We start from the raw sequence: 14,478 nt of genomic DNA, 5'->3' as shown, positions 1-14,478 counted from the left end.
GTTGAGGTTGTTTTAAGGGTTAGGGTTAGGGAAGGATGCGTACTTGAATAGCGCATGTTATTTAAGATGTTGCCATCACCTCTCTCCATGTCTGCACAGTGCCCTTGAGCAAGGTACTGAAACTGTCACCCATTTGAAATCACTATGTAAGAGAGCATCATACTAATGACTAATATATAATACAAAGCCCCCACAAGATAGTCTGTTTTCAATAAATGTAATAAAGGAATACATCTATCTATATACTCCTTCTGTTTTGGATAAAATATCTTGGAGTAGTTTGTTTACTGCGTTCCTGTTTTGCTCAAAGTTGTTGACAGAACAAGATTCAAACATTTTCTCTCTAATTGGGGTTTTCTGTGGATGGCGGATTAATCAGCCGCCGGGTATTTAATGTTGTTTGGGCAGCTGAGAGGTAATACAGCCAAGCCATTAACATATCATTAAAGACTCCTAAGCACTGTAATTGCAGCCAGAACGCTGACGCTACACTCTCATTAAGTGGACTGTGAGAGTAGACGTCTCGTTGTGATGGGTTCGGTAAGATGTAGAGAAAAATCTGTGTAACTCAGCATAATGTTCTCACAATGGGAAGTCAACAGGTCATGCTGTTTCCAAAAATGCTATATAGGCTATCTCTTTGGGCAGGGAATGATCATTACATGAACTTTCATCATTCATTCTGCAGCAAAATGATCTACTATGAAACAATATCGTTTTGGAGTATGGTCATTTTAATTTTGTAAGAGTGTTACTTTTCTTACTGGTGGATATTTCATTTTGGACTGAGATGTCATTTGGTGATATGTGTTGCACACTATACTGCAACACCTGCTCTTCCCATGACACACACTGATCAGGTCAGTCCAGCTGAAAGCCAAGCCTCATTCCCTGACGAGCCTCACTCCCTGACGAGCCTCACTCCCTGATTAGCCTCACTCCCTGATGAGCCTCTCTCCCTGATTAGCCTCACTCCCTGACTGATAAAATCCATTGCACACTTGAAGGGGAGATGGAAATGAGCAGGAGGAGACAGTGTTGAGACAAGACATGGAATATGTGAAAGGTTTGGCGCCACAATGGTGGAATGAGCTTTCTTTCGTTCAGAATGGCTGAATCACTGCCCATCTTTCAGCGGAGACTAAAAACTCACCTTTTCAGGCTACACCTGGGCCCTGTATACTGTAGTTATAGTATAACTACGGGGTAACAAGACCCCGTAGTTATACTATAACTACAGTCTTGTTACCCCGTAGTTATACTATAACTACAGTCTTGTACCCCATATTTATACTATAACTACAGTCTTGTTACCCCGTAGTTATACTATAACTACAGTATTGTTACCCCATAGTTATACTATAACTACAGTCTTGTTACCCCATAGTTATACTAACTACAGTCGTGTTACCCCGTAGTTGTACTATAACTACAGTCGTCTTGTTACCCCGTAGTTATACTATAACTACAGTCTTGTTACCTCGTAGTTATATAATAACTACAGTCGTGTTACCCCGTAGTTATACTATAACTACAGTCTTGTTACCCCGTAGTTATACTATAACTACAGTCTTGTTACCCCGTAGTTATACTATAAGTACAGTCTTGTTACCCCGTAGTTATACTATAAGTACAGTCTTGTTACCCCGTAGTTATACTATAACTACAGTCTTGTTACCCCGTAGTTATACTATAACTACAGTCGTGTTACCCCGTAGTTATACTATAACTACAGTCTTGTTACCCCGTAGTTATACTATAACTACAGTCTTGTTACCTCGTAGTTATACTATAACTACAGTCGTGTTACCCCGTAGTTATTGATAGAGAATAAAATTCTACATTCCGCTAAATGTATATATAACAGCTTATCTAAACCAAATAAATTGAAGCCATGAGTCTAGGAAGAAGTCTCATAAAAGTATATTTATTTACCATAACATTCTCTGCAATATATGTATTGTCAGAGAGCTGAACCTCAATGTACACAATTCTGATCAATGTACAGAGTCAAATATTCAGCGGCGATGTCACAATTTGACATACGCTTTATAGGCAAAGGTAGGCAGAGAGAAACAAAGAGAGGAGGGGGGGTTAAATGTGTGTGCGCTGCTCCAGTCTGACTGAGAGAGTTATCAATTGTTATGGTACACGACGCACTGTGACCAAGGTCTCAGCAAAAAGGAGAAGTCCTCTGCTATGGGTGAGATGTCATGGGCCAGAGCAAAGGGGAGAATAATTATGTGTATGCAATTATAGCTTATTGATTAGGAAATGCCAATGGAACTTATATTTTTCTCCAACAGTTATACTATAACTACAGTCTTGTTACCCCGTAGTTATACTATAACTACAGTCTTGTTACCCCGTAGTTATACTATAAGTACAGTCTTGTTACCCTGTAGTTACAGGCTAAATTCACTCCTTGTACCCCGTAGTTACACTATAAGTACAGTGTGGTACCCCGTAATTAGCCTATAAGTACAGATCTTGTTACCTTCTAGTTACAGGCTAAATTCACTCCTTGTACCCCGTAGTTACACTATAAGTACAGTGTGGTACCCCGTAATTAGCCTATAAGTACAGATCTTGTTACCCTCTAGTTACATGCTTATTTGCGGGCTGTATTCTAAAGCGTTACCAACTTGTATTACTTTTATTTGGCTGATCATTTGTGGAATTCTAAAAAAATGCAAAAACCTGCGCAATAATGTTGACTCCTCCTCTCTATCTGTACTTTGCAGGACTCATCTGTGTCAATATTTGACAGACGTTCTGGTTTAATGACAGATTCCCTTTTGTGCCCTCGTCCAAATTTCAGGGATTATCCAATTACCGCTTGCGTACCGACAAACAAGGGGCTTCTTTGCCTTTCACTAATTGGAATGAGGAGTGGTGCCAGTGCTCTGAGGAGAGAGGCCTATCACTGAGATTGAATAGAGGAGGAGTCAAAAGGATGTGTGGTCGGCCTATAGCGCTGCTGGTGGATTTCCTCTGGTTTCATCAGAAAAAAGAGAGAGAGCCGGCTAAGGCGATCCCCCCCAGACAACAGCCAGCTGCTGTGTGTAGGCGAGCTCTGCTGCCCGAAAATCTCTGAGAAAAGAAAGTGATAGAACCACGCTGCGCCGTTCATTCTGTGTTCATCAGCGTTCCCTAAACAATCAGATTGGCTCGTGTGCCTTTTAAGAACTTTATAGGATAACATTATGACCAGTGGTGGGGGTAACTCATTCCAAAAGTAACATATTACATGTAATATATTACTTTTAGCAGTAATTCAGTAATATAACTTATTACTTATAGCAGTGATCCTCACTATTTCTTCGATGAGAGCCGCACTGGCAGGACAAAGTCAATAGGAGAGCCACTTTTACCGCAAAACACCAAAAGCCACCCCAACCAAGCACATCTGCCTACCATTTTTTTGTTTTGTTTTCCACACACACACACACACACACACACACACACACACACACACACACACACACACACACATATACATCCCCTAGAAAATCTTTCAGGGCTGGAGGGATTTCGAAACGTACCCCGACCGCAACGGTGGGGGCCGTCGGTGGGGGCCGTCGCTGGCGACGCTGAAGTTTTAGCTAACCTGTGTTCACATCTATGTTCGCAATGGCATCCCAAGTATCATCATATTATGGGATGCGATGCGAACAGTTGTATTATGGGATGTGTGTTTCCCAGGCAACGACGTTGCACGTTTTGGAACAGCGCTGCACGCTGGCACAATACTCCTAAAAGCAAAATGCTTATTGTTTTGAATGATTTGGCACCTTCTGTTACTGTCAACACCAGTATTGTTGTATTGTAATAATATGCCATAAAGGTTTATTGAAATTTTGGGGAGAGCAGGGGGGGGGGGGATCTTAAAAACAAATCTTTTTTTTTTGTTTTTTGCAATTTCTTAGAGCCGCCAACTAAAGCTTCGAGAGCCGCCAGCGTCTCGCGAGCCGCGCAATGAGGAACTAGGACTTATAGGATTTCAGTAATATTATACCAGTTACTTTGTCAAGTAACTCAAGTTACAAATTGAGTTACATTTTATTAAATCAAAGCACATATTAAAAAAAAGATACAATCATTTCCTAATCAAACTGTGTGTTTTTATGCAAATAACCACTATAGATGACAATAACAAAGGAAAAGAATAACATTTAGAATTTTGGAATTGAAATAATTTTTCGGGATGTTCCAGGGCGGCGATGTCATTCTGCTGCTGCTGTTGTTTTGGTAAAAGTAATACAAAAGTAGTGTAATAAGTAGCCTAACGAGTTACTCTACACAGAAAGTAATATTGTAAAGTAACTTATTACTTTTAAATGAAAGTAAACAGTAATATGTAGTATATTACATTTTGAAAGTAACTTGCCCAACACTGATTATGACAAGTTTATTTTCATTGTATCAGGGGATGTGATTGTGGTACAACAAAGGGTGATTTCATAGATTGCATATTCATGACAGACATACACTGCAACATGAGCAGTTATGACAATGATAGGCAGTATAGCAAAATACTACAGTAAACCTAAGGTGTTTATTATTTCACCATCAGGACTTCTTGGGTCCTTATTTGGTAATTCAGTAACCACAAGTGCAATATAACCTTACTTAATACTAATTACTACCTACTGATGCTTACTATAGTCTCAACATTTGAGAATATAGTAAGACTATATAGTGTAGTAACTGGCAAGATGGCGCTAGGAGAGGGCGACTCGCTTAGGGGCTCTGTACAATTGTAAATAACATAGGTATTTTTAGGTGTTTCTACGTGTGTTTTTAGTGTATTTTTGTGTGTGTGTGTATTTTTAGCTTTCTAATTGCTTTCTGTGATTGTGTTTGCTGTGATTTTGTACCTATTTAAAACTGCACCTAGTTTGTAACGGAGCCTATAGCATAAGAATTTCACACGTGCATACTTGTACTACGGAGTGACAATACAAATCTTGAATCTTGAGACTCTCAACGCCAGACCCATGAGAGTTCTTACGCTGATACACTGTTACTGCTGCATGCTGCAGATCTCTCTCTGGGTCTGGGACACTTCTAGCTCCAAACTGCTGTCGGAATCCTGGCCAGTGATTGGTGGGTTCGGAATCCTGAACCCACCAATCACTAACGACTTTAGCAATCAGCCACACCCACCCAACCTGACTCTGTTGACTTTTGAAAATCAACCACTCTCAATGGTGCTACAACTTCAATTGTCCTCCCCCTCAAAACAGCAGCAGGGGCTGTGAAGTGACACAGACTCATGTATGTAGTATGCGGAGCGCATTCAACGTAATATTTGAGTCTTGGGAGAGACTAGATGCTCACTAACTTTTACTAATATACCACTTCATTCTTGCTGTATTACTGCTGCTTACTTGCTGTTACTACTACTACTACATGCATAATATAAACACAATTCAGACTATTCTGTGGTTACTGCCTACTCTGATTTGTAAATGTTGACTATTACACTTTCTCAAATATAAATTTGTACCTATGCACCGAATTTTACCAGAAGAGTTCAAAACTGTGTAGGGTGTGTGTGTGTGTGTGTGTGTGTGTGTGTGTGTGTGTGTGTGTGTGTGTGTGTGTGTGTGTTTGCATATGTGTAGGTGCATGCGTAAGTGTGTGTGGCATTTTGAAGTTTGATCGAGAAATGAAACAAGAGTTATGCAGCAGGTTGAACAGGAGTGATTCATAATTTATTGAATATCAGTGACGTTACGACAGGGAACAAATGAAACACTGAACACAAAACAGCATTATTTATTACAGGAAAATCAAAGTCTAGGGGGGGGAGGGATACAGTAGTGCAACACTGATACATTACAGTAGATGAAATACCTTATTGTATTTTTTTTTACCTGAACTGGATTGTGTGGCCTTGTCCTAAGTGACCTGAATATACAAACCCCATTGCATAATTTCACAAATGCGAATGTGAAAATGCATCTTTTTCATTCTTCCACCCAAAATTCTGACATCATGGAGATATGAGGTTTACACCCGACACCCAGATCATTACTGGTAACGCTGGAAAAGTGCGCACACCCTCAGGCAGCAATCTATTCACACACACTTTCCATTTATGCCAATGCCTCATCCAGTGTATGGTAAATAATTCAGCCTAATTCCCATAGACGCCATGATGGTTAAGACTCCCACTTTTGGATTCCCATGGACCCCTGCTGGCCCATGATCGAATCCTCTCCCAACCGCCTCGCAGTTGTGTGCCTCCCCTACTCTGCTATTTTCTCAGACTTCCCTATGAGGCGGAAATACTGATGGAGAGGGAACTTGAAAAATAAATTAAACTGATATGTTATGCAAGCAAAAGAACGTTCTCATCCCACCCACTTAATATTAGATCATAACAAGTTACAGAAATAGCGTAACACAATGTAATATCTAATCTAATCTAATCTAATAATTAAATATTTTGGCTACTATGAGTAACCCGTTTAGTTTTTAGTCAGATTCTAGTCACTTCTTCTGCACCAGTGATACAATACAAACAGAAGTTGGAGCTTGTCATTTAAACCCAAACCCCAGAACGTCATCGCCGATGAATACCAATATTAGAAATTCATTATTAGCCATTCTGGGCTTTCGGCAGAGTTGGGATCACCAGAAGTCCCCCCGTCTTCTCCCTTTTTAAAATTTATCTGGACCTAATTTGGGAGTCGACAGGCTCAAATTTTCAGCCCCTTGCCAAGCTTTAAAGAAACAGTGTAACTCTGGAGACTGTGCATGTCTGATCACAGTCTGTGCATGTCTGATTACTCAGTATAAAGAAGATAGAAGAGGGGTGGTGGTTCTGGGATTCAAAACCTAACGCTGAACCTTTTGTAGCTATCCTAGGCCTAATCCAACACACGGGTATCAAATCCTCGCCCTTTTCCTTGTCACATCCAAGCCAGGCTTCTAGGCAGGTGCTCATCTTTAGTTTATTCATCAGATTCTGCATTAGTGAGTAACATTGATGACCTACCTTGGAAAGATGTTGCAATTGTAGCATCCATTCCTCCTGATCTCTATTTTGAGAACTTTCCAATTTTGTACAGTGACCCCAGGGCAGAGGAATGCGAGTGAATGTTTTGAAATTCAGGGCAGATTTACCCTGCATGCATTTGGGAAATCTTTGTGAAAAGTAGGTCAGTTCACAGCCAAGGATTCAGACTGATTCGTCCAAAGCTATAGCCTACTGCAGCTGACTTAAAATCAATCAACCAACCAACCAACCAATCAACCAACCAATCAATCAATCAATCAAGTAGAATATCCATTTGACTTTGATATTTAAAATTATTTGTTTAAATTACAAAGCGGGTCTAAGAAGGTGAGCAGAGATATGGCAGGCAGCACAATGTTCGCCTGTAACACTGCTATGTTTGACTGTGTGAGCATTGTTTATTATCGGCGGGACGTTGATGCGTACATGGCAGCTGTCATATCCACAGGAGCCTCGCGGCGTGTCGGCCTGCGTGTCGAGCTCTCACCGCGTGTTTAGTGGCTTCTACTCCTACATGAACCCATCTACCATCACGTAGGAATAAAAAGCCATAAGACACAACAGCAATCTCACAGGAGGGAGGAAAGGAAGGAAGGAAGGAGGGAATATCAACAGAGGAGTCCACGTCACAAAAAGGTGTGTGTGTATGTATGTGTGTGTGTGTGTGTGTGTGTGTGTGTGTGGGTGTGTGTGTGTGTGTGTGTGTGTGTGTGTGTGTGTGGCAGCACAGAAGTTGTAGACTCATTTGAAGAGGAAGGTGACAAGGGAGTGTAGGGAAGAAAAGCAGAAGGAAAGAAAGCTGATTTCACAGGGATACAATACGAGGGATCAGCCGAGCAGCATTTTGGTAAACAAACGGCGTCACTGGGTGGCAACGGCAATGGAACCCGATGGAGCCCAAGTGGCGTGACGCTTGTGTGCCTGACTCTAGCCGTCTAACTCTGTTTACATTTTAAAAACTGCGACAGTTCACAGAACTTTAACACGACATGTATATATTATACATCAAACTCTTGAGCTACTTCTGCTCTCACTCAGAATGTCAAAATATAAGCGATATGATTTATAGTTTTTGAGATATTAACGTTTGTTTGGCACAACTCATACCTTTAAATGCCGCGGGGTTGCGCATTTCTGGGTGTCAAGTGACGTCACGCTGATTCGTCCTATAGATATTTAGCGGGCTATGCTCTTTGTTTGTGCCCATCTCTCTCTCTCTCTCTCTCTGTATGACTGTGCAGGAGTCAAATGATAACGCATTTATTACAGGGGTTTTCAAAGTCTGAGACTGTGGGCCTCCCCCTAGACAAAGCTTGGAAAAAGGAGCCCCCCTCGCTCAATTCCTGGATGCCTATGGGATCATGATTATGTTATTTGATCCCATAGACACTCAACAATTGAGCCAAGATAGCCTGATATTGCTGTTTGACACATTTCAGACTACACCAAATACATAGAAAGGTCTGTCTGAAGGCATTTATTAGTTTCTGACTCTGGGAAAGTGGGGAAAACTGTCAAATTCCCCCAAACTACATGTACCGTATCTCTGAAACCAAAACACACACATTTAGGGTATTCTATGAGATCTCCTTTTAATAACTAATGTAATATTTGTTCACTTCCATTCACTGAGCCTCCCCTGAAACTGCTCAGAGCCCCCCTGAGGAGGCCCGCCCCCCAATTTGAAAACCTCTGATTTATTAGAATCTGAAATCCCTCTAGATGTAAACGGTTTGATATGCTTGGGGCGAACTCCTCTAAAGATCCACACCGAAGTCCATCTGCCCTGTTTCCAAATAGGCAACTTCTCAAAGTGTTAGAGGAGCTCACATGCATGTGAATGGAGTTTGTGAGTTGGTGTTTCTTCTGAGTATGGTCCAAGTCACACAGATAAAGATCCATCCATGGCAGCTAGATGCAGTCCTACTGATATCCACTTCATAGTGTGTGTTCCCTGCATTGTAATATACCTTCTTCCCATCTCCTACAACAGAAAGCCGAACCCAAGTCACGCCTGTGTGTAAAGGGGTTACAGTACATGTGTGTGTGTGTGTGTGCACACACAAGTCAGGCACGTGCAGATAAATATGTATGACTCCACCGCGGTAGGTTCCTTGCTTTGTATGCTAATGAGCTTATACAAGTTTAATAATGCAACCGTGGTGCACTGGGGGGGGGGGGTCTGACACACCGAAGAGTAGAATATTAAAACACGCAAATCCTCAGTTAGCCCCCTTGAGGCGAAGCCCTGACTGCGGCCTTGGTAATGTGGCATATGCAAGGCTCTGTGAGGGGGGAATACAGTACACTACACTAATCAACTAGCAATATAATAATTATTATTATTATAATAATTATACTAATAAAGGCCATACACTTGATTTAGTTCTGTCTGCTGTTCGTACCCCTGTATCTAATCACAAAGTCATTATTTTTAATGTTTTATTCTCTGCCCCCATTTCTATCCCATCCATGTAGGCTTAAACTATCCGCTCCTGCTTCCTCCCACCCCCCTAAATCCACAGTGTATGGATTACAGTTATTTCTGAAATAGTCATTGAATGATTGTATACTAATATTGATAATGATGATAATGACATTATTCAAACTAGTGCAGTACCCGTTCCCCCATGCACCACCCCGTGGGCGCTTCCCCCCGCACACACACTGCACTCTGTCAGGTCCCCCTAAGTGCACTCCCCAAGTTTGAAGTCGATCCGACAAACGGTTCTCGAGATACGCGAAGGACAGACATACAGACAGTCCTGGAATAAGTCCAAATTACATTAAATGCGGCGCCCCACTCCATCGGGGTCCGAGCAGCGCACTCCCCAAGTTTGAAGTTAATCGGACAAACAGTTCTCAAGATAAACCACTTTTTGTGTTGCCAGTAGGTGGCACAAAATTAGGCACTGCTCTATGTCAGGTTCCCAGCAGCGCACTCCCCAAGTTTGAAGTCGATCAGATGAATGGCTATCGAGATAAACAGCTTTTTGTGTTGCCAGTAGGTGGCGCTATGCCAAATTGCACGGAATTCAGCTCCCTGCACTCCGTTGAATCCCCCTAAGCGCACTCCCCGAGTTTTAAGTTTTAAGTCGATCAGCTGAATGACTATGGAGATAAAGCACTTTTTGTGTTGCCAGTAGGTGGCGCTATGCCAAATTGCACTGAATTCAGCTCCCTGCACTCCCTTGAGTCCCCCTAAGCGCACTCCCCGAGTTTGAAGTCGATCGGACGCACGGGTCTCAAGATAAACCACTTTTTGTGTGGCCAGTAGGTGGCGCTATGCCGAATTGCACAAAATTCAGCACTGCACTGTGTCAAGTTCCCATCAGCGCACTCCCCAAATTTTAAGTAGATCGGACGAACGGTTCCTGAGATAAACTAATTTGTTTTGTTGCCAGTAGGTGGCGCTATGCCGGATTGCACGAAAACAGGGCACTGCACTCCGTCAGGTCCCCCTCAGTGTACTCCCGAAGTTTGAAGTCGATCCGACCAATGGTCGTTGAGTTCCGCGAAGGACAGAGACAGAAGTCGTGTTTCCATTACCCTCAGAAATGCGCAAAATCTAAATATCGCAATAGAAATTGGGTAATGGAAACAAGTAAATTTCGAAAAACCTCCCAAATATCGCAAAAAGTTTTTGCGCTCTCATGAGGTGGTTTTTCAGAGGTGTCGATATAGCAGTTTATCGCAAAAGTGTAATGGAAACACATTTTGAGAGCACATTTTCCGCATTTGCACGTCATGTGACCCATCTTCTCCTTTGGAAAAGCAGCGGAAAATGAGGGAGAAACGGTTCGATAAGCCGTGGCAAAACCTCCAGCAAGTGGAAAACTTTTAAGCAACGCTACCTAGCAGAAAGACGAGTGTTGTGCAAAAGCGGAGCCGGGCAAAATAGATAATGTTTAATGGCAGAAATTGGTCCATGGTGACAGGCTGCCTGTGAGCGCGCATTTGGCACAGCGGCGAGATGAGGGGATGAAAAGCACACACCGGTGCGGTGCTCCTGACTGAAGTGAATACAGTGACTGTGAGTAATACATTACACACGTTTCAGGTGCAATGTTATAATTATAATACACAACATTCTGATTATTGAACCAAATCAGCCTTTTCCCCCCTCCATCTCTAAATCGGACCAGTTGTATTAGGCTACCTTTTTTCCTCTGTCTGTCGCGCTCACTGCATTCACTGCAGCCAGCAACATTTTGCGACTCATTTTCTTTTGAATTGATAATCAGGCTCGTTTATATGCGTTGTAACTTCATGTTGTGATTTACATTGACCATTGGTTGGATTTGAGCATGCAGGGGACGGGATATGGGGCAGATCCCCGTGCGTAATCACTGTGGCAGCTGCTGGTAACGGGAATTGCGTTCAGGTGTGCGCGCCGTCAGACCAAACTCAACTTCAATGGAAACGCCTACAAGTCGCAATTGTACATTGTCGAAGTTGTAGAAATATCGCAATTATTTTGCGAAAAACTGTAATGGAAACACAGCTAGAGAGGGAGAGAGAGACAGACACTGCTGGCATTATAGTTAGGATTACAGCCTGTTGTAATATTCTCTGGATGTTACAGGTGAAGTAATCCAAAAGTAACAAAAGATAATCCGATTATTTTACTTGATTGATGCTATCCAAATGCAATACTTGTTACAATTTTAAGCAGATAATCAGTAATCTGCAAATTATCACATTTAGAAATTAACCTACCTTACCATGTGATGCTGTTAAAAAGAGAGGCAAGGGATTCCAGTTAAAGGGGGATCTGTATGGAAACAGTGTTACTCCAAATGGTTAAAAGTTATATCAATTTGGTCATTCAGTGGTGTTTTACTGCCATGTAACATAAACAACTAGCCGCTAACATTAGCCACAGTAGGCGATTACCCATGATGCATTGCGCTCTTAAAGGGCTCGCGCTAGTACGGTTCAATTGGAGTGAATGGAGATGTTGCAACCCAACTCTCCTGGCGTGAACTACTGTAATAATCACATGATTTTTTTCCCCACATGAGTGGGAAAGGGCACGCGCAAATACCACCGTGACATACCGTGATGTACCAAATTGGCCATTAATTTGAGGGCACAAAAAAAGCAGGTTTGAACCCATAGAGGGCACTTATGCTGCTGAAATGACAGGAGTTTGTAAAATTGTAACAGATTGGTCTCAAAAGTGGAGATTTTGACCAGAATAAAGTTACACTTTAAATAGGATGAGCATATGAGCAAGGGTTTAGATTGGTGTGTGTGAGAAGGTATGTTAATCCAGAGACCTTTAACTCATTGAGTGCCAGCCACTTTTGGAAAACGGATGCTCCCAGTGCCAGAGTTTCAGAGCGTTTTCAGTGATTTCTCGAGGCCCACAGAATATTGTGTGATATTACTATGTAAACACCGAACATGCCCAAAGAACGATGAGACTCTCTTCTATCATCAGCAAAAAAAAGTTTATTGATATCATTTTCCGTTCTTTAGTTATGAGCCGGAGAAGATAGGTTGATTTCACCAAAAAGAGACGTTTCAAATTAGAAGCTGAGATAATTAGCCTTTTGTGAAATGAAGCATTTCAAGCACATGACTGACTCTGAAGCTAATATTTTCTGATGTGACACCTCAAAAATAATTTCCTTCAATAAAACAGTGAAAACAAAGGAATTTTGTTTGGCAAAATAATATTTTTTAGCTGCAACCAGCAGCGCTGGCCCCTGCGTGCGCTGCTGGTTGCAGCTTCTTGCTGGTCTTGATTTACTGCTGGTCAGATATTCTAGCTTGCCAATCTGTCCATCGAGCCTGCTGTCTGGGTCTGTCTGGGTTGGTGTTGTATGCTGCCCTGCGTGCCCCCCCCCCCCCCCCCCCTCAACTGCAAACCCCTCCTTCGTGGGTGTGTCTCTGGTGGCTCTGGTGGCTCTCTGCTGAGTTTGCTCTGCACTGAAAAGTGCGCTACATCCAGCTTTTTTACAGCATTCCGCGTGTATTTGTCGCCCGCTCCCATCGCTTCCAGTTGAGAATAATAACAACTCCACAACTAATCATGCGGATGGGCTATCGCAGCGGACACGGAGGGGCTCAATTGTGGCAGCAGATTGGCTGCTGCAGGCACAGCTAACGTTATGCTTCATGCATATCGATGCATACCGATGCGATTTCCGTTTCCCCATGACTTCTTCTCTCTTTTTTCCTCGCCTTTCTCTAATCTGGAGAGCACTGTCGCCACCTAATGGGTCCGTAAAATAGCTTTTACACATTCAACATCCACCATACTTTCACAGGAGATGGATCTGGCTTTGATCCACGTCCCACCGTCAAAAAACGCAATTGACGACTTTAGTCGTCATTGGCACTCTACGTTAGTATTTGAATTGACGACTATAGTCGTCATTGGCACTCAATGAGTTAATATAGATAGAGACACCCAACATGCGGTCACTTCCTGTTTGTGTGCCATGGAGGTTTCGCCACTGCCACGCCCTCTTAGGAGACTAGTCAGCCAATGAAGTTTCATACCATTGACAGACAGCCAATCACATGCCGAGAAGCACGCTATTTAGGAGACTGGAAGAGTATTTCTTACAATTGGCGGAGCCTGGAGTGGGGGGGGACCGCCTTCCATTCCGAAACACCACCGTTCCGACACCCCCCCATTCCGAAACCCCCCCACTCCGAAATTGAAATTGATTTAACCCCCCCACTCCGAAACCCCCCCACTCCAAAATTGATTTTCAAGTCCATATTTCTCCGAGTTTCCTGCATTCCTGCAGCTTGAAATAAACGTTTCAACACGTTTTTTTTTATTATGTCACTGTGTTTATATAATTTCGCTAGAGCAGCAAACACGAGCCTGCTGCATTCAGATAGATACAGGAATGTGAACGTTGGATACATCCTAAAATCAGCTGTGGATCACAGACATGTTTGCACTCTGTGTTGTACAGAATCGCGCAAGCCGTTGCTCAGGAACTGGGCACAGCTGTCCCGCTTGCTTTCTCCCCCACTCCGCAAAGAAATAGGCTACACCTTGACAACGCCAGTGTTGGGAAAGTTACTGAAAATTGGTAATTAGTTACAGTTACTAGTTACTTCTCTCAAAAGGTAATTTAATTACTTTAAAGTTACCAGTTACTTCAAAGTAATTAGTTACTAGGGAAAGTAACTTTTGCGTTACTTTTAAAAGTCCGCTTCGATTGTTATTAATGCACACATTATGTTAGTGTTGCTGTGCCACAGTGTGGCATTGAACCTTCGCTTATTGGGGAGGCTTATAGCCTATCAAGGTCATTAGCCTCTGGGGCTCTGGCTGCAGCTCTCTCCCCGGACAAGGTCTGAGGATCAGAAACTGGGTAATCCTCTGAACTTGTCCGTTATTTTCATGTCCTAAAGTAACTAGTAACTAGCCCAGTTACTATTTTAGTAACTGTAACTGAGTTACTGAATTTGAAAAA

The sequence above is a fragment of the Poromitra crassiceps genome, assembly GCF_964638095.1.
Source record: "Poromitra crassiceps genome assembly, chromosome: 2".
Lineage (NCBI taxonomy): Eukaryota > Metazoa > Chordata > Actinopteri > Beryciformes > Melamphaidae > Poromitra > Poromitra crassiceps.
This window is presented reverse-complemented; position numbering follows the sequence as displayed.